This window comes from Balaenoptera borealis, assembly GCF_965194805.1.
Source record: "Balaenoptera borealis genome assembly, chromosome: X".
Taxonomy (NCBI): domain Eukaryota; kingdom Metazoa; phylum Chordata; class Mammalia; order Artiodactyla; family Balaenopteridae; genus Balaenoptera; species Balaenoptera borealis.
In genome coordinates this window covers 76,279,263-76,300,656 of record NC_138881.1, presented here as the reverse complement: position 1 = coordinate 76,300,656, position 21,394 = coordinate 76,279,263, and the positions used below count along the sequence as shown (strand labels likewise).

At 33.3% G+C, this 21,394-nt stretch overlaps 1 protein-coding gene and 1 long non-coding RNA gene across 3 annotated transcripts in view; both read left to right on the top strand.

Moving 5' to 3' along the window:
• Nucleotides 1-21,394, top strand: part of LOC309620697 (tigger transposable element-derived protein 1-like) — a 794,894-nt gene that overhangs the window by 585,740 nt on the left and 187,760 nt on the right. The window lies entirely within an intron of this gene.
• The window catches only part of LOC309620839, a 415,852-nt gene that overhangs the window by 337,644 nt on the left and 56,814 nt on the right, over nt 1-21,394 (top strand). The window lies entirely within an intron of this gene.

The following is a 21,394-nucleotide window of genomic DNA, read 5'->3' as shown; positions in this document are numbered from 1 at the left end:
ACTTATTCACATTTAAATTTGCCAAATCAGTTTAATAACTACATCACATTTTAGAAATCCCTACTGATTCTAAAGAACACAATAACAAGGCAGGCATAAGACAAATTATCATGTTTTATTTTTATAGTAAAACAAAATGAGAGAGAGATTAAACAATTCTATGATTAAGGCAAACCAACAATTGTCCATGGTTTCCTTATCTATCTATCATCTATCTATCTATCCAGACCCTACTTATTCTGCAAGAATAAATTTAAGATAGTCATAGCTTGTTATCTTTATAGTTTTAGTCAACTTTATAGTTTTGTTTTCCATTTTTATGAGTCATATTTACAGTCAGAATAAACAGAATCATTCTCTATCTCCACTTTGTTTTAAATGAACAGAGTTTAATTCCTTGATATGAGACTCCACTTTGACAAGAGATTTGCAATTTTTTTTTGCATATCTATTCGTCTGAACATCTCTGTGGCCTTTCACTCAGAAAGGTTGTTCTGCCTAGGACCTCCAGTACTATGTTGAAAAAGATAGATGAAAGGGGGCATCATTGTTTTGTTCCTGATATTGGAGGAAAAATTTTCAGCTTTTCACTGTAGAATATGATGTTAGCTGTGGAGTTGTAATACATGACCTTTAGTATATTGAGACACATTCTCTATAACCCAGTTTTTTGAGAGTTTTTATCATGAAAGGATGTTGAATTTGGCAAGTTCTTTTTCTGCATCTATTGAGATAATCAAATTATTTTTTATCTTTCATTGTGTTAATGTGGCATATCACATGGGTTAATTTGCAGAATGGAAACATCTTTGCACCCCTGCTTTGATGCTTAGAACTCTTGATAACATTTCAAGAAGAATTACAAGTTGTAACTTCAAGAATGGCAGAATAAGGAGCTCTGCAATCACTCTCCTCAGCAAAACAAGAATATAAAGAGTACAAATTATTTTTTAACAAGTAAACATTTTAAATATCTGTAAATTGACCTAAGGACTTACAGCAAAAGGAGAAACATTCATTCAATAATTCTAAATCTCAGAAAGAACAGCATGAGGCTGTGGCATTTGAGCCATGAATTGCTCCATTACCTTGCCACGCTCTAAGGAAGTTCTACACTAAAAGCCCACAAACAAGAAAATAGGGGTTTCTTCTTCCCCAGTTCCCAGTCTGGGCCTATGTTTTCACCCTGGAAGGGGCAGACTTCTGGCATTTTCCATAACCCCCAACTCTGTGTTGCAGAAGCTCTCTTCTGGGCAGGCATGTCATAGGAGATTTGTCTCCCTATTCCACCCAGGCCATTCTTACAAGACAGAAGTTCTACCCTAGGAAAGACAATCAAGAATCCTGGAGCTAAATCTACCCTATCCAAAACTTGTATATAAGGTGGAGTGACACAACAGGAGGGCCAATCTAAGAAGACCAGGAGATTCCTCTCACAAAGTGTTCAGTTGTACAGTGTGGATGTAACGTCAGGTGAAGCAAGTTTACCCCAACTTAAGTATTGCAGGGGTTCTGCCTGTGGAGAAAAGTAAGATGTGTGAGCTAATAGCTCAGCAGCCTTGCCTGAGGAGACTGATTTTATTTGGAGTATACAATGGAGAGCTACACAGCATAGGGCATGGTTGTAAATAATAAAGATATTAGTGGAGAGTGTTTAAGAGGAGGATAATAGCTTTATGGTAGAACAAAAACTAGCAGAGCAAACAGAAGCTTAATGAAAAGAACCAGAGGAAAAGATACCTAAGAAATCCATCCTTGGATCAGAGTCAATTATGGGTGTTGGAAAGACTGTACACAAGCACTAGACTGTACCCACTGAGGAGCAGTCAGAACAAAATGTGGTGCACAATTGAAATTATTCCTCAAGTGACACAGAGATGTATTTACATTTGGAGAAAGGCATATGGGCAAATGGAGCTTAAAAACAATCTTAAACAAGAAAAAATTAAACATATAAAAAACAAGAAAACAAGGGGTTTAAGACTAATAAGTTACTTTGACCCAGGGAAAACTTGTAGGATGCCAAGTTTAAAAGTAATATCATAGTCATTCCTGCCTGAGGAAGTACCCTCCAAGGAGCTGTCAGAAAGAGAAACTCCAAGCTACTAGTCCCTGCCTGGATATGGGGAAGCATAATAAACTCTCTGAATTGTGATAATAACTTTAAAGATTCACACATATCTAAAGTTAAAAGGTAAACATAATAACCTAAGTGAGCTTCAGCACAACATTTGACAAATAAGTGATATAAACTGACTGAGGGATGACACTAGGTAGCCAGGCTAAAAGATAAAAATGGGGAAAACATCATTAAGAGTATCAGAAACAGACTATTCACTGTTGAGGAAATAAATTTTGCAAAATTTATTCAGCCACGTCACTGAGCAAATTAATTTTAAAAAAGAAAATTACAAAAACCCCTTTCCTGTATTTTGTAATATCTCATAATTTTTGGTTGAAACTTGGCATTTTAGATAATATAAAAATAATATATAAGATATTCAAAGATACAAGTAAGACTCATACACAGGGTAAAATCCAGGAATAGAAAGCACTTAAGGGATACAGATAATACAGTTTAACAGACAAAATCTTCAAAGTAACTATTATAAATATATTCAACAACCTAAAGAAAAACATGCTAAAAATATTGATAAAATGTATGATGACAATATTTCATCAACTAGAAAATATCAAAAAACATAGAAATTACATAAAAGAACTAAATTGAAATACTGGAGATGAAAAGTAAAATAAATAAAATTTTAAAATTTATTAGAGGGCTCAACAGTAGATTTGAGCTAGCAGAAGCAACAATCCATAAACCAGAAGATAGATCAGTAGAGATCATGTAATCTGAAGAACAGAAAGAAAGAAGAGTAAAGAAAAATGAATGTCAGAAAAATCTGTGACACACTTAAACATACAGATATATGTATATTGGATGTACCAGAGAGCATGAAGAGAAAGAAAGAGATAGAAAAGATATTTAAAGAAATAATGGTTTACAACTTTCCCAAATTTTTATGCTAAACATTTAATTTAGACTTCCAAGATGTTCAACAAGTTCCAAGTATGATAAACACAACGAGATCCACACCCAGACACTATAGTAAAAATGTTGAAAGACAAAAAGAGAAAATTGAGAAAATCTTCAAAACAGAAAAAGAAAAATAAACTATCAACTACAAGGTAAGAAAAACATCTGATTTCTCTTCAGAAATAACAGAATCCAAAGGGCAGTGGGATAACATATTCAATGTACTGAAAGTGAAAAAAAAAAAAAAAGAAAAGAAAAGAAAGTCAATCAACAAAGAATCTTATATCAAGCAAAACTATATTTGAAAATTGAAGACAGAATGAAGCTATTCTCTAATAAGCAAAAACTAAAAAATTAATTACTAACTAAAAGTACTGGTAAAGGTAATCATTTAATTAATTATAAAAACAATATAATTGCATATTCTTTCTTTTAACTGATTTAAAAAGCAACTGCATGTCTTATGTTTAAGTCTTTAAGCCATTCTGAGTTTAAAATTGAAATCGTATCAAGTAGTTTTTCTGACCACAATGTTATGAGACTAGATATCAATTACAGTAAAAAATCTGTAAAAAATAAAAACACACAGAGGCTAAACAATACACTACTAAATAGCCAAGAGATCACTGAAGAAATCAAAGAGGAAATCAAAAAATACCTAGAAATAAATGACAATGAAAACACGATGACCCAAAACCTACAGGATGCAGCCAAGGCAGTTCTAAGAGGGAAGTTTATAGTAATACAATCCTACTTCAAGAAACAAGAAACATCTCAAATAAACAACCTAACCTTACACCTAAAGCAATTAGAGAAAGAAGAATAAAAAAAACCCTAAAGTTAGCAGAAAGAAAGAAATCATAAAGATCAGATCAGAAATAAATGCAAAAGAAATGAAGGAAACAGTAGCAAATATCAATAATACTAAAAGCTAGTTCTTTGAGAAGATAAGCAAAATTGATAAACCATTAACCAGACTCACCAACAAAAAAAGGGAGAAGACTCAAACCAATAGAATTAGAAATGGAAAAGGAGAAGTAACAACTGACACTGCAGAAATTCAAAGGATCATGAGAGATTACTACAAGCATCTCTATGCCAATAAAATGGACAACCTGGAAGAAATGGACAAATTCTTAGAAATGCACAATGTGCCGAGACTGAACCAGGAAGAAATAACAAATATGAGCAGACCCAAAACAAGCACTGAAATTGAAACTGTGATTAAAAATCTTCCAACAAACAAACGCCCAGGACCAGATGGCTTCGCAGGCGAATTCTATCAAACATTTACAGAAGACCTAACACTTATCCTTCTCAAACTATTCCAAAATATAGCAGAGGGAGGAACACTCCCAAACTCATTCTACGAGGCCAATATCACGCTGGTACCAAAACCAGACAAAGATGTCACAAAGAACGAAAACTACAGACCAATATAACTGATGAACATAGATGCAAAAATCCTCAACAAAATACTAGCAAACAGAATCCAACAACACATTAAAAGGATCATACAACATGATCAGTGGGGTTTATCCCAGGAATACAAGGATTCTTCAATATATGTAAATCAATTAATGTGATAAAACATATTAACAAATTGAAGGAGAAAAAACACATGATCATCTCAATAGATGCAGGCAAAGCTTTTGACAAAATTCAACACTCATTTATGTTAAACACCCTGCAGAAAGTAGGCCTAGAGGGAACTTACCTCAACATAATAAAGGCCATATATGACAAACCCACAGCCAATATCATTCACAGTGGTGAAACACTGAAAACATTTCCTCTAAGATCACGAAGAAGACAAGGTTATCCACTTTCACCACTATTATTCAACATAGTTTTGGAAGTTTTAGCCACAACAGTCAGAGTAAAAAAGAAATAAAAGGAATCAAAATAGGAAAAGAAGAAGTAAAGCTGTCCTTGTTTGTAGATGACATGATACTATACTTAGAGAATCCTAAAGATGCTACCAGAAAAGTACTAGAACTAATCACTGAATTTGGTAAAGTAGCAGGATACAAAATTAATGCACAGAAATCTCTTGCATTCCTGTACACTCATGATGAAAAATCTGAAAGCACAATTAAAGAAACATTCCCATTTAACATTACAACAAAAAGAACAAAATACCTAAGAATAAACCTACCTAAGAGGACAAAAGACCTGTATGCTGATAGCTATAAGACACTGATGAAAGAAATTGAAGATGATAGAAACAGATGGAGAGATATACCATGTTCTTGGATTGTAAGAATGAATATTGTGAAAATGACTCTACTACACAAAGCAATCTATAGATTCAATGCAATCCCTATCAAACTACCAATGGCATTTTTCACAGAACTAGAACAAAAAATTTCACAATTTGTATGGAAACACAAAAGACACCGAATAGCCAAAGCAATCTTGAGAAAGAAAAATGGAGCTGGAGGAATCAGGCTCCTGGACTTCAGACTATACTACAAAACTACAGTAATCAAGACAGCATGGTACTGGCACAAAAACAGAAATATAGATCAATGGAAAAGGATAGAAAGCCCAGAGTTAAACTCACGCACATATGGTCACCTTATCTTTGATAAAGATGGCAAGAATATACAATGGAGAAAAAACAGCCTCTTCAATAAGTGATGCAGGGAAAACTGGACAGCTACATGTTAAAGAATGAAATTAGAACACTCCTTAACACCATACACAAAAGGAAACTCAAAATGGATTAAAGACCTAAATGCAAGGCCAGACACTCTCAAACTCTTAGAGGAAAACATAGGAAGAACACTCTATGACATAAATCACAGCAAGATCTTTTTTGATCCACCTCCTAGAGTAATGGAAATAAAAACAAAAATAAACAAATGGGACCTAATGACACTTAAAAGCTTTTGCAAAGCAAAGGAAACTACAAACAAGATGAAAAGACAACCCTCAGAATGGAAGAAAATATTTGCAAATGATTCAACCGACAAAGGATTAATCTCCAAGATATATAAAGAACTCACCCAGCTCAATATGAAAAAAAACAAACAACCCAATCCAAAAATGGGCAGAAGACCTAAATAGACATTTCTCCAAAGAAGACATACAGATGGCCAAGAAGCACATGAAAAGCTGCTCAACATCCCTTATTATTAGAGAATTGCAAATCAAACTACAGGAAAGTATCATCTCACACTGGTCAGAATGGCCATCATCAAAAAATCTACAAACAATAAATGCTGGAGAGGGTGTGGAGAAAAGGGAACTCTCTTGCATTGTTGGTGGGAATGTAAATTGATACAGCCACTATGGAGAACAGTATGGAGGTTTCTTAAAAAACTAAAAGTTGAACTACCATATGACCCAGCAATCCCACTACTGGACATGTACCCTGAGAAAACCATAATTCAAAAAGAGTCATGTACCACAATGTTCATTGCAGCTGTATTTACAATAGCCAGGACATTGAAGCAACCTAAGTGTCCATCGACAGATTAATGGATAAAGAAGATGTGGCACATATATACAATGGAATATTACTCAACCATAAAAAGAAACAAACTTGAGTTATTTGTAGCGAGGTGATGGACCTAGAGACTGTCATACAGAGTGATATATGTTAGAAAGAGAAAAACAAATACTGTATGCTAACACATATATATGGAATCTAAAAAAAAAAAGTTTCTGAAGAACCTAGGGGCAGGACAGGAATAAAGATGCAGATGTAGAGAGTGGACTTGAGGACACGGGGAGGTGGAAGGGTAAGCTGGGACTAAATGAGAGAATGGCATGGACATATATACACTACCAAATGTAAAATAGATAGCTAGTGGGAAGCAGCTGCATAGCACAGGGAGAGCAGCTCAGTGCTTTGTGACCACCTGGAGGGGTGGGATAGGGAGGATGGGAGGGAGACACAAGAGGGAGGAGATATGGTGATATATGTATATGTATAGCTAATTCACTTTGTTATAAAGCAGAAACTAACACACCATTGTAAGGCAATTATACTCTAATAAAGATGTTAAAAAATAATGATAATAAACTAAAAGCTTTTGTATGACAAAGGACAAAAAATCAATAGAATTAAATGACAACCTCAAAGAACTAGAGAAAATATTTGCAAACCATATATCTGATAAGTGGTTAAGTCCAAAATATATAAGGGAGCCCTACACTCAGTAGCAAAAACAAAACAAATAACATAGTTAAAAACTGGCCAAAAGATGTAGACGTTTCTCCAAAGGAGACATATAAGTGTATCAAAAGGTTTTCAACCTCATTAATTATCAGGAAAATGCAAATCTAAACCACAATGGGATATCACCTCACAACTGTTAGGATGACTATTATTTAAAAAAAAAAAAAAGCAGGTTTTTGTGAGGCTGTGAAAAAAATTGGAACCCTTGTACACTGTGGAGGAGAGTATGGAAGTGTCTCAAGAATTTAAAAATAGAACAACTAAATAATCCAGTTTCCTGTCTGAATACATATTTAAAAGAATCAAAATCAGTATCTGGAAGAAATATCCACCCTCTCATTGTTATAGTCTGAATGTTAGTGCCCCAGCAAAATCCATATTTTGAAATCCTAATGCCCAATATGGTTGTATTAGGGAATTGATGAGGTCATGAGGAAAGAACCATCATGAATAAAATAAATGCCCTAAAAAAGATGCCCAAGAATGTGCCTTTGTCCCTTCTTCCAGGTGAGGATACAACAAGAAATCTGCAACCTGGTAAAGGGACCCTGCTGCTCTATACTGACACCATGATCTCAGACTTTTTGCCATCAGACCTGTGAAAAATAAATTTTTGTTTCTTATAAGCCACCCAGTCTGTGGTATTTTGTTATAGCAGCCTGAATGGTGTAAGACCTCCATGTTCATTGCAGCACTATTCACAGTAGCCCAGGATGGAAACCACCCAAGTATCCACTGACAGATAATGAATAAAGAGAATGCAGTATATACATTTAATGGAATATTATTCAGCCTTAAAAAAAAGAAGGAAATCCTGCCATTTGCAATGACATGGATAAACCTGTAGGAATTTATGCTAAGAAAAATAAGCCTATCACAAAAAGACAAATAATGCATGATTCCACTTATATGAAGTATCTAAAATAGTCACACTCATAGAATTAGAGAATAAAATAGTGTTTTCCAGGAACTAGGGAAAGGCAGAAATGAAGGAGTTGTTGTTCATTGAGTAGAACATTTCAGTTATGCTAGATTAATAAATTCTAGATATCTGCTGTACAACACAGTGACTATAGTTGATGAACAGTATCATGCACTAGAAAATTTATTAAGAGAGTAGATTTCAAGTTGGTGTTCTTACCACACATAAACAAAAGAAAACAAATAAAAGGACCTAAGGAAACTTTGGGAAGTGTTGGATATGTCTATGCCTTGATTTTGGTGATGATATCATAGGTGTTGCCTATGTTCAAACTCATCAAATTTATATATTAAAATGTGAAGTTCTTTGTATATCAATTATACCTCAGTAAAGCTGTTTACAAAAAAAGAAACAAAAATGTGCACACACACAAAAGTATTAAAATCATAAAAGACAAATAGAAACTGAGGAATTGTCCCAGATTGGAGTAGAGACTAACTATACATGGCAATTAATGTAATATTTAATTCTGGATAGGATTCTGAATAAGAAATAGTATATTAAGAGGACAATTAGTAAAATCTGCTTAAGATCTGTAGATTATGTAATAGTACTTGTCGATGTCTTGATTTTGAAAGCTGTACTGAGATTTTGAAAAATGTTAACAATGAGAAAATGTTGGTAAAGATAAAGGGAAATTCTTTGGATTATTTTTGCAACTTTTTGTAAGTTTGAAATTATTTCAAAGTAAATTTTTTTAAAAAAATCAATGCACAATAATTAATTATATTTCTATATATCTTCACTTAGCAATCAGAAAATAAAATAATTATTTTTACATAACATCAAAAGAACAAAATGCTTAGGAAAAATTTAGCAATATAAGGGCAATATCATGTACTAAAAGCTACAAAATAAAGTCATGCCATGTTCATGGGTCAGAATACAATTTTGCTATGGTAGCAACATTCCCTAAATTGATCTACAAATTAAATTCAATCCTAATCAAAATCACATCTGACTTCTTTGCAGAAATTTTCAAAATGATTCTAAAATTAATACAAAATTCCAGGTTCCTAAAATAGTGAAAACAATCTTGAAAGCAAAAACAAAATTGGAGGTATCAGAATTATTGGATTCACAACTTACTGCAAAGCAAGGGTCACGAAGAATTTGTGGTACAGGCATAAAGGTGTACATATAAATCAATAGGTTAAAATTTAGCCCAAATCCTTACAATTATGGTCAATTTATTTTTGACAAGTGTGCTAAGAAAAATCAATGGGGAAAACATAGTCTTTTCAACACATCATGCTGAGACTACTGGATATCCACGTGCAAAAGAATGAATTTGAATGCTTACCTCACACCATACACAATAATTAACTTGAAATGGATAATAGACTTACATGGAAGAGCTAAAATATAAGCCTTTTAGAAGTAACATATACATAAATTTCTATGACCTTGGGTTAGCTAATGCTTTCTTAGATACAACATCAAAAGCACATCCAACAAAAAATAAAATGAAAAATAAGAAAACAGAAAAATTTAACTTCATCAAAATGAATAACTTTTGTTCTGCAAACAATACCATTGATAAAGTAAAAAATGACACCCCACAGAAGATGAGGGAATATTAACAAATCACATATCTGAGGCATTTTTATTCATAATATATAAAAAAAATAACTTTTACAAATGTATAACAAAAAGCCAAATAACCTAAGTAAAAGAGGCAACGGATTTGAATAGCTTCCTCAAAGATAATATACATGGAAATAAGTCTGCGAAAAGATGCTCAATATCATTAATCATTAGGTAAATGTAAACTAAAAACACAAGGAAATATCACTTCACATCCACTAGGATGACTTGAATAAAAAAGATGTGCACTAACAAGGGTTGGCAAAGATGTGGAAAAATTGCAACCTTCATATATCGCTTGTCGGAATGTAAAATGGTACAGCTTTTTGAAAAACATTTTTGCAGTTCCAAAAAAATTTAAACGTAGAATTACCATATGACCTAGCTATTCCTCTTCTTGAAATATACCTGAGTAATAAAAACATACATCCACACAAAAACTTGTAAAATAATGTTCACAGCAATACTATTCTTAATAGCCAAAAAGTAGAAACAACCCGAATGCCCATGATTTGGTATATGGATAAATAAAATATAAAATATTCATTTAATGGAATATCATTGGGCATTAGAAAGAAATAAAGTATTGATATATGCAATAACATGGGTAAAACCTGAAAACATTATGCTAAGTGAAAGAAGCCAAACCCAAAAGACCACATATTATATAATTTCATGTATATGAAATGTCCAGAATAGACAAATCCATAGATACAAAAAGTATATTAGTGGTTTGCCAAGTGATGGGGGGAAAAGGGACAGTTGGAAATGATTGCTTAATGGTACAGTGTTTCCTTTAAGAATGATGAAAATGTTCTAAAATGGATTGTGGTGATGGTTGCACAGCTCTACAAATATGTAAAAATAATTGAATCTTCTCTTTAAATCAATGAATTGTACTGTGTGTAAATTATATCTCACAAAAAGCCGTTAAAATGCATATGCTCAGAAAATTATGTAAAACTCTCAAAATCAGAAATAATTTTATTAAAGATGATCATAAGACTTAAAAAATAATTTACCCAGTAAGACTCATCAGGAAATTCCATTTTCTTTGAATTCAACATTATTTTTGTTTTCTGAATATTTTACTTCCCATTTAAAATTCTATCTTATGGATGATTTGAACATTTGAGATTCAGCATGTCAACATAGTACACTGCATAGAGAAAGGCCATTTATAGAACTTGAAATTCACAGCCTTCTGAAGGGAGAAGTGATGGAAAAATGTGTGCTTACTTAAGGAGTGGTTAAGAAAATAAATCATCTAAATTAACACTTTAATTGTTTAACTTTTCATAGCTTCCACATCACTAAGTTGGCCTAGACACTGTACACATTGAGTAAATAAAATAAATAAAGACTAAACAAAGTATATTATTTTTCAAAGAAATAAAAGTAGATTTTGATGCCTGACATTTACAGACAAAAATAAAATAAAATAAAATAAAAATTGTTTATATGTCTGTAAGTCCCATTGTCTTTCCTGAGCAATGACCTTCCTTACTATTCCAGCACATGGGATACTGCAATGCAGCTGTTGACTTTTGAAGACCCAGAACTTTTGAGGAATATATCTATGTTTAAGATTTCTATTCCTTAAGGAGAAAAATAATGAGCATTACCATATTCTCTATAATTTAGAACTATTTTTTCACTTATACAAGTCATGTTTTGACTCCTGTTGTCCTAAAAAAATGCTAATGGAATGAGAAAAACATAAAATTATAATCCAGAAAATGAAAACTAGAGAAAGTAAAATGCTGAAAGCTCGAATTGATGGAAGTTTCTTTATGACTGAGATGACTGAGTTGGGATCAGGTCCTTTTGCTGCTAGAAAGAATCCCTGCAGATACTTTTCTGGAGCCAGTGTCAGTCAGCACATAGGGCTGATTTAGCACTGCTAACACCTCTTCACTGGAAACTCAACCCATCTTCATGATCTCATTTCATGTGGGTCACAGCCCTATACTCAATGATAGCAATGCAGGTTTGTTGCTGATCTGAGAAAGGAAAACAGCGTTCAGGGACATTCAAAGAAGAAAATATTCTCAAGGTGTTATGCATTCACACTGATCCTTTCTCTCAAGTATCTCATTCATAATAAAATTTGTGTACTTTATAAAGACAGGGACCCCCAACAATGAAACTTCCCCTCCTTCCTGAATTGACTGGCATATTACTTTGAGACTGCCAATTTGATTAAAGTTGTACCTGTTGTAAATCATATCTCCAGCAGCTGGTAAGCCAAGCAGACAGACATAGATTGTAGCATCAGGATTAAAAGAGATGTTACCATTGATCTTCATGATACTTGATTTAAGTGATTAATTTTCTCCCTTCCTAAGTTATACATATGAAATGATTAAATAATCATCAATACTATCCAACCTCCCAGCCAAGGAATATATATCCCTGTGGAAGGTATTCAGCCAAACATTGGATCTCCCAATAAGAGACACTGCACTGTAGTGTCCTAGATAAGGAATGTAATATCAAAGGCATTCAATTTCTGGTTTAAGCAAATTGAGTTCAATTGAAAAAATATAGCTGTCCTTTATTCCCTTCAGTTTCAGGGTAATCATAAAAAAGTTTTTTTTTTTCTATGCCAGGACTTGGCATTGCAATTTCTCTCAGAAACCCCTGTCCACTCAGCCTAAGAACACACAATACAATTTGATAACATAACTAGTAAATGTAGGCTGTTATTTTAACTGCACATTTGCTTTATGTCAAAATGTGATTTGCTATATAAGCTTGGAATATTTTATTATTAATTATTTTTTAAGATTTTTAAAAACTAAATTTATTTATTTTATTTATTTTTTATCTTTGGTTGCATTGGATCTTCGTTGCTGCGCATGGGCTTTCTCAAGTTGCAGCGAGTGGGGGCTACCCTTCATTGTGGTGTGCAGGCTTCTCATTGCAGTGACTCCTCTTGTTGTGGAGCACGGGTCCTAGGTGTGCAGGCTTCAGTAGTTGTAACACACAGGCTCAGTAGTTGTGGCTTGCAGGCTCTAGAGCGCAGGCTCAGTAGTTGTGGCACATGGACTTAGTTGCTCCGTAGCATGTGGGATCTTCCCGGACCAGGGCTAGAACCCATGCCCTCTGCATTGGCAGGCAGATTCTTAACCACTGTGCAACCAGGGAAGCCCTATTTTATTATTATTAAATAAGTAGTCTAGGGCAACCCAAATTCACTTGTTGAAAGATTTAAAAATATTGACATTAGAAAAATCTTTAAATTTTAAAGACTAAAAGCATTTAAGATGCTGCACATTTTCCCCTTAGAATATAATGGAGACTAAAAGTAGAATTTTGACTCATGAATTGGAATCTAAGGTGGTATAAACGAATTTAGGGAAGTATGTTTACCTCTTAGTAGTACTGAAAATTTTTACCATGATATCTATCTTTTGTGAATATATTGCTTTGCTTTGGGTCCTAGATTGTTTTTATTGAGAGTGGCATCATTTGCATCTAAAAAAGTGGATAAGAATTTAAAGGAGAGTAAAAAAAAATGGTTATTGAGCATGTACAGGCCTGATTTTTCAATGTGGGAAATATAAAATGACTGTAGAACATGATTCAGGCTTTTAAGAAATTTATATCTATTCTTAATTTTTGTATTTATCACCCTTCAAATCAAATAGACCAAAACAGTGACTTCCACAAGAGGAAATTTCAGGTATTCAATATCATCTATTATATCTATATATCTATCTATATGTCTATCTATATTTCTATGTACATATACATAACACTGATAGGTACTAAGTTGGATGCAATTATGACTAAAGACCTATAAAGTGAGGGATTTCTATACTTAGAACAAGATAATTTTTGCTGATAGTACTAATTCCTCTAAAGAAAATTACTAAAAGATCCTTTGCAAAGATTCACATAGTAGATGCTCAAATTCCACTCTAGCTAGGAGTATATGAGACTGCCAAGTAGGAATTACAACTAGAAAATTTAAGTAAAAAGTTCATAAAATTATGTTCTGGTTTCCAGTCTGGCATGTAAGGAGTTTAGATGTTGTCACTACATCCTAACAAGTAGAAAGATGAACAAGTTGGAAATCAAAAATTCATCATAGATTTATCAGAGAAATAAGACCACAGGGCAAACTGCTGCCTCCCAAATTGGAGAGACAGACAGGTGGATACAGAGAATCACAACTTAAAAAGGCAGACTTCCATGACTAGAAACCTCTACCAGAATCAGTACCAGGGTAGGAAACCTTAAATTGTAATTGATGAATTACTAGAATCTCAGTGTGAACAAGTCTGAGATTTAACTCCAGGAGAGCCAAGTCATGAGAACTTTTGTAAGTTTTACCTCTAGGAGCTGGATCAGCCTCTCACAGTGAAGATCAGAGAAAAATCCCTTTATGCTTCCAGCAGGAGGAGGGGAAAAATAACCATCTTAAAGCACACCAGTGTATTCTGTTCTTCCTAAGAAGGCTCGCCTTCAAGGGAAACTATTTATCAGATCATAAACTATTGGGGTTTATCAGAGACTAGCCAACCTGAGAAAAGATAAATAATCAACCCTAGCCCACTCTAGTCTTCCTTATAGGGGAAGGGAAAGGCCCAACTCAAATCCCCTTTAGCTATTATGTCCCACCTAAGTGGGGGTGGTAGAAACTGAGAAGCACTAGTGACATTCACAGTCCAGGGCCTAAGATCACTAAAAGACTGAGATCTAATCATGTATAGAATGCTTCCTCTTCCCACAACTTACTACATCACTAAAAGCCTCTTTACCACAGTACCTCTTCCCCAGAACATAGACTATGTCCAACTTTCAACAGAAATTCAAGGCATGCCAAAAGGGAAAAACAAAACAAACAAAAAAACAGGCAAAAAACTCTATTTAAAGAGACAGAGCAAATATCATAACCAGATTTATATATTGCAGGGATATTGGCATTATCAGACCAGAAACTTAAAACAACTATGGTTAATACACTATAGGCTTTAATAGAAAAAATAAATAAATAAATAACATGCAAGGACATATGAATAATGTAAGTGGAGAGATGGAAAATCTAAGAATAAAAAAGAAATGTTAGAGGTTAAAGAAAAAAAAAACTTTAACAGAAATGGAAAATGCCATTAATGGGGTCATTAGTAGACTGGATATAGCTGAAGAAAGAACTTTTAAGCTTGAGGATATGTCAACAAAAACATCCAGAAAAGAGAAGCAAAGAGAAAAAAGACTGACAAAAAAACAAAACAAAACAAAACAAAAAAACAATATCCAAGGACTGTGGAGCAACTGAAGAAGTTATATATGTTTAGTTGGAATACAAGAAAGAAAGAAAAAGAAAGAAAGAAAGAAAGAAAGAAAGAAAGAAAGAAAGAAAGAAAGAAAGAAAGAAAGAAAGAAGGAAAGAAAGAAAGAAAGAAAAAAAGAGAGAGAGAGAAAGAAAGAGAGAAAGAGAGAAAGAAAGAGAGAAGGAAAGAAAGAAAGAAAGGAAGGAAGAAAGAAAGAAAGAAAGAAGGAAGGAAGGAAAAGAAAGAAAGAAAGAAAAAAAAGAAAGAAGGAAAGAGAGAAAGAAAGAAAGGAAGGAATGAAGGGAAGAAGGAAGAAAGGAAAAGAAAGAAAGAAGAAAGAAAGAGAGAAAGAAAGAAAGGAAGGAAGGAAGGAAGGAAGGAAGGAAGGAAGGAAAAGAAAGAAAGAAGAAAGAAAGAGAGAGAAAGAAAGGAAGGAAGGAAAAGAAGAAAGAAAGAAAGAAAGAAAGAAAGAAAGGAAGGAAGGAAGGAAGGAAGGAAGGAAGGAAGGAAGGAAGGAAGGAAGGAAAAGAAAGAAAGAAAAAAGAAACAAAGAAAAGAAAGAAATAGTTGAAGCAATAATGGCTGAGAATTTGCCTCACCAAAGAAGATGTAAAGATGGAAATAGGCATATGAAAATATGCTCCATGTCATATGTCATCAGGGAAATACAAATTAAAACAATGTCGTGGTACTATTACACATCTACTAAAATGGCCAAAATCCAGAACACTTACAACACCAAATGCTGGGAAGGATGTGGAGCAACAGGAATTCTTTTTTTTCCTAAGCTTTTTAAATTATTATTATTTTTGGAAGTCTTTACTGAATTTGTTACAATATTGCTTCTGTTTTATGTTTTGGTTTTTTGGCCACGAGGCATATGAGATTTTAGCTCCCTGACCAGGGATCAAACATGCACCCCCTGCATTTGAAGGTGAAGTCTTAATCTCTGGACCACCAGGGAAGTCCCAGGAATTCTTAATCATTGCTGGTGAGAATGCAAAATTATACAGCCACTTTGGAAGACAGTTTGACAATTTTGTACAAAATATAGTCTTACCATATGATCCAGCAATTGTACTTCTGGTATTTACCCAAGTATAAGCTACCATTTTTTGAGCACGGCAACACTATAAAGTAGAAATCATTTCATATTCTTTACAGATGATAAATTTAATGATAGCCAGTGAGGTTATATTTCCAAGATCATGGAATTTAAAAATGGTATAATAAGAACTCACACTGAGATTTGTATGACATGAGTATCTATATTCTTTTAACTACTCTAATTTTTTTCTATTTTGACTATTTTTATGGATTACTAATTTTATCTCACTATAATTATAAATTACATTAATTTTTTGACCATCGTATGGAATGCTTTGCTAGTCTGGAAACAAAGGAATAGAAATGATAGTGATAAACTTCTACAGTCAATGGGTTATAATTTATATTTCATTGAATTCTGCATCTTCACACTACAACTTAGGGGAAAGAAGTACTGGCAACCCAATTTTTGAAAGCCTTTTCATGGGGATTGTGGCAATGCTAGATGAAGTGGTCAAACACTTTGAGATCCCTAGTGTGTTCAAATTCATAGAATTCCTTTAGGGTTAAAAGTTCAGCTGTGTATGCTCCATGCCTCCTTATTTCTATGGATATATATATGAAGGAGTATTTGTAGTAATAATTACAAGATCTGCCTCTGCATATAATGGGAAAAGCCTACATGGTGCAATTGAAGAAGGAATGCTAGGGAAAAGAGTAATTTCTTCTCCTGATTGTTTAAACCTTGGAGATGGGACTTTGTTTTTGCCTTCAAGATGTAAAAATGTTGATAGTTTTCACTCCCATCATTACAAGAAAAAAGGCTGAGCTATCTGAACATCAGTGATTTTTATTAAATCCAGAACAACTGAAATCACTCAAAAAAACTGCCACCAAGAAATATGGAGAGAGAGGCAAGTGCAGAGAATTCTAACTAAGACCAGTTTACTGGAAGTAGAAGCTGTTAAAGCTATAAACAGGTAGGAACACTTAAATTGTAACTTTGAGAAATTGATGGAAATGAAGTGTGCACTAGTGTGAAAGTGAGAAACTCCTGGAACCACAGTCTTAAGGCCTCCCACACTCTCCTGTGTTTGAACTCCAGGAACTCTACCAGGTGCTCATGGTGAAGAATCGAGAAAAGTCTCTCCTGTTTCTGGCAGAGAGAGAGGGAAAGTAGCAACTGCCAAATGTGTACAGCACAGTCTCTATGACAAAGTCTAACACACCAAAAGAAACTTAACCTTATCCAATATGGTAGAGGGGAAAATGCCCATCTTTAGCTCTCCTCTAGACATCTTTTATCACCTAAGAGCAGGAGGAGACTGAGAAACATTTGTGAAGGTCACACTAAGGGACAGAGGCTCACTAAAAGATTGAGAATTAGTCTTAAGATTATAAAATGCTTCCCATCTGCCTATAGTTTACTACCATATCATCACAGCTCCAGAATAATAAAAGTGGATTACAGCTGAAAGATCTGCAAGGGTAGGCCTCTGTTTAAGGAGTTTTTAGGAAACTCAAAGACAATAAGGGAGACAAAAACAAAGACATTAGGAAAATTAAGGCCTCCAATACCTTTAGTTACAGCAAACATTTAACACAAGACAACTCACAGCTAGATTAACACAGAATATTACTCTAAGGCCAGTTTATCTAGATTCCTATTACCCTATTACTTATATATCACCAGACTCAGATATGGCAGATATTATGGAATTGCCAAACTAGGAAGTTAAAATATTTATGATAAATATGTTAAAAGCTGTAATGGAAGAGGTAGAAAGCATACAAGAGCAGATGGGTAATGTGAGTAGGGAGATGGAAACTCTAGGAAAGAATCAACAGGAAATATTAGAAATCAAAAGCACTGTAACAGAAATGAAAAATGTCTTTGATGGGTTCAACCATAGACTACACATGAGAAAGGAAAGAATCAGTGAGCTTGTCAATAAAAAAATTCCCAAATTGAAACAGAAATTTAAAAAATGAAAATAAAAAAGAGAACATCGAAAAACTCTGGGGTAATTTATGCATTGTTGAAATGCTAGAATTAAAATGAAACAATAATGAGAACAATATATGCAATAATTATGACTGACATTTTCCAAAATTAATGGAAAAAATCAAACCACAGTACTAGAAAACTGTGAGAAAACCAGGAAAAATAACAAAAAATCTACACCTAGGCATATCATATTCAAAAATGAATAAAACTAAGGAAAAAGAGAATAATTGGGAATCAGGCAAAAAAAAGTACCTTACCTATTGAGGAACAAGAGTGAGAATTATATCAGACTTCCCCTCAGAAATCATTCAATCAATAAGTGAGTGGAGTGAAATAAAACAAAAACATCTATTTAAATTCCTGTGTCCACCAAAATTTTTCTGCAAAAATGAAGGAGAAATCAAGACTTTGTGATGCAAACAATATTTGTCAGAGAAATTCATTGCCAGTAGATGTGTCGTGGAACTGGGAGTACAAAGTTTTAAGGTACCTACAATTCACATGAAGCAGTACAATGTTATTTGAATGTAGATGTAGATTATTTGTAAGTGTATATTGCAAACCTTAGAGCAATGAGTAAAAAAAATTTTTTAATTAAAAAGTATAATTGATAACTTAAGAGCAGAGACAAAATGGTATCATGTATTGTACAACATTGAATTAAAACCAGAGAACACAAAAAACAAGGGAATAAAAAAATAGAAGCATTAAATAGAAAATAGTTGCAAACATATTATATATTAAACAAAGTACATCAATAATCAACTGAACTGTGAATGGCCTAAATAAATTAATTAAAATAGATTGTTAGAGTTTATTAAAAACACACACATTGACTAAAAGAGATCCATTTCAAGTATAAAGATATAGATAAATTAAAGCTAAAGGGATGGAGAAGGATATACAATGCCAACTCTAATTTTTTTAAAAAGCGAGTAACTATATTAATTTTAGACAATGACAACTTCAGACCAAGAAAATATATGAGCAAAGACAATCAATTCTTCAAGAAGACATAGCATTCCTTAAGGTGTATGTACCCAACAACAGGATGTTAAATATATGAGATAAGAAATGATAGAACTGCCAGGAGAAATACAAAATGCCACTATTTTGGATGAAGATTTCAATACTCTTCTTTCAGTAATTGATAGATGAAGAAGGCAGAAAACCAGTAAAGATACAGGTGACCTGAACAACACCATCTATAAACATGATCTTTTAAAAATACATCATCCAACTGCAGCAGAATACATACTCCTTTAAGCTCACATGGAACATTCACCAAGATAGATCTAATTAGAGTCCATAAAACACATATGAACATATATATATATGAACATGTAGAATAGAAAACATAAAAAATGTTATCTGACCAAAAAAAAAAGGAATTAAACTATAAACAGAGAGACAAATGGAAATCACAAAAAGACTTGGAAATTAAACAGAACACTACTAAATAACACATAGGTCAAAGAATAAGATTCAAGAGAAATTAAAAGTAGTTTGAATTGAAAAGTAATATTGCAACTTACCAAAATCTGTGGGATATGGCAAAAGCAGGGTGTAGAGAGAAATTAATAGGATTAACAGCTTATACTAGCAGAAGAAAAAAAATAAACAACTAAAATCAATAATCTAAGTAAGATTACACCTTAGAGAACTAGAGGAAGAAGAGCAATTTAATCTTAAAATAAGCAGAGGAAAATCAATTATCAAAATTAAATAAGAAATCAATGAAATTGAAACCAGGAAACAATAAAGAAAATCTACAAACTTAAAAATCAGGTATTTAAAAACAAACAAAACTGATAAACATTTAACCAGTCCAACCAGAAAAAAAAAAAAAGAGAGAGAGAGAAGGCAGAAAATACAAATATAGAAATAAAAGAGGGGTCATCTTTACTGAGATCGCAGATATCAAAAGATAATAAATATGGGGCTTCCCTGGTGGCGCAGCGGTTAGGAATCCACCTGCCAATGCAGGGGACATGGGTTTGTGCCCCGGTCTGGGAAGATCCCTCATGCCGCGGAGTGGCTAGACCCGTGAGCCACAACTACTGAGCCTGCGCGTCTGGAGCCTGTGCTCCGCAACAGGAGAGGCCGTGATGGTGAGAGGCCCACGCACCGCGATGAAGAGTGGCCCCTGCTCGCCACAACTGGAGAAAGCCCTTGCACAGAAATGAGGACCCAACACAGCCAAGAATAAATAAATAAATAAATAAATTTATTTAAAAAAAAGATAATAAATACATGTTTATTATGAACAACTCTATGTCAACAAATCCGATAGATTAGAAGAAATAGATAAATTTCTTGAAAGACACAAATTATCAAAACTCACAAAAGGAGAAATATGTAATCTGAAAAGGCTTATAATGATTAAAGAAATTGAATCAATAACTAATAATTTTCCAGAGAGTAAGCAACAGACCCAGATTGTTTGGTGAATTCTACCAAACATTTAAGAAAAAAAAATATAGCAATTCTTTATAATCCAGAGAATAGAAGCAGAACAAACACTTTCTAATTCATTCTATGAAGCCAGCATTACCCTAATACCAAAATCAGATAAAGACACAAGAAAGAAATACTATAGATCACTATTCCTCATGAACATAGATGAAAAATTCTCAGCAAAATATTAGCAAATCCAGTAATGTATAAAAATAATTATGCACTATGATGAATAAGATTTATTCAAGATATGCAGAGCTGGTTCATCATTTAAATATAAAGTAAGGTAACCCAGCACATTAACAGACAAAAGAAGCAAGAACTTATGATAGTATCAATTAATGCAAAAAAAGCATCTGACTAAATCCATCACTTACTCATGATAAAAAAAGAGTCAGCAACCTAGGAATAGAGAGGAACTTCCTCAACTTGCTGAAAATATCTACAAATATTCCTACAACTAATATCATTCATAATAACTGGAGGTTTTCTCCCTTAAAATTAAAAATAGGGCAAGGATGTGCCTTCTCACTATTTCTATTTAACATTGTACTAGAAGTCCATGATAGCACAACAAGACAAGAAAAGGAAATATAAAATGTGTAAATTGGTAAGGAAAAAATAATACCAACTTTATTTGCAGATGATATGATTTTCTATGTAGAAAATCCCAAAGAATTAACAAAAAATTCCTGTAAATAATAAATGATTAAACCAAGTTTTCATTATACAAGATAATATTCAAAATTAAAATTTAATACAATTTGTAATAGCAAAAATAATTAAATATGTATAAATCTAA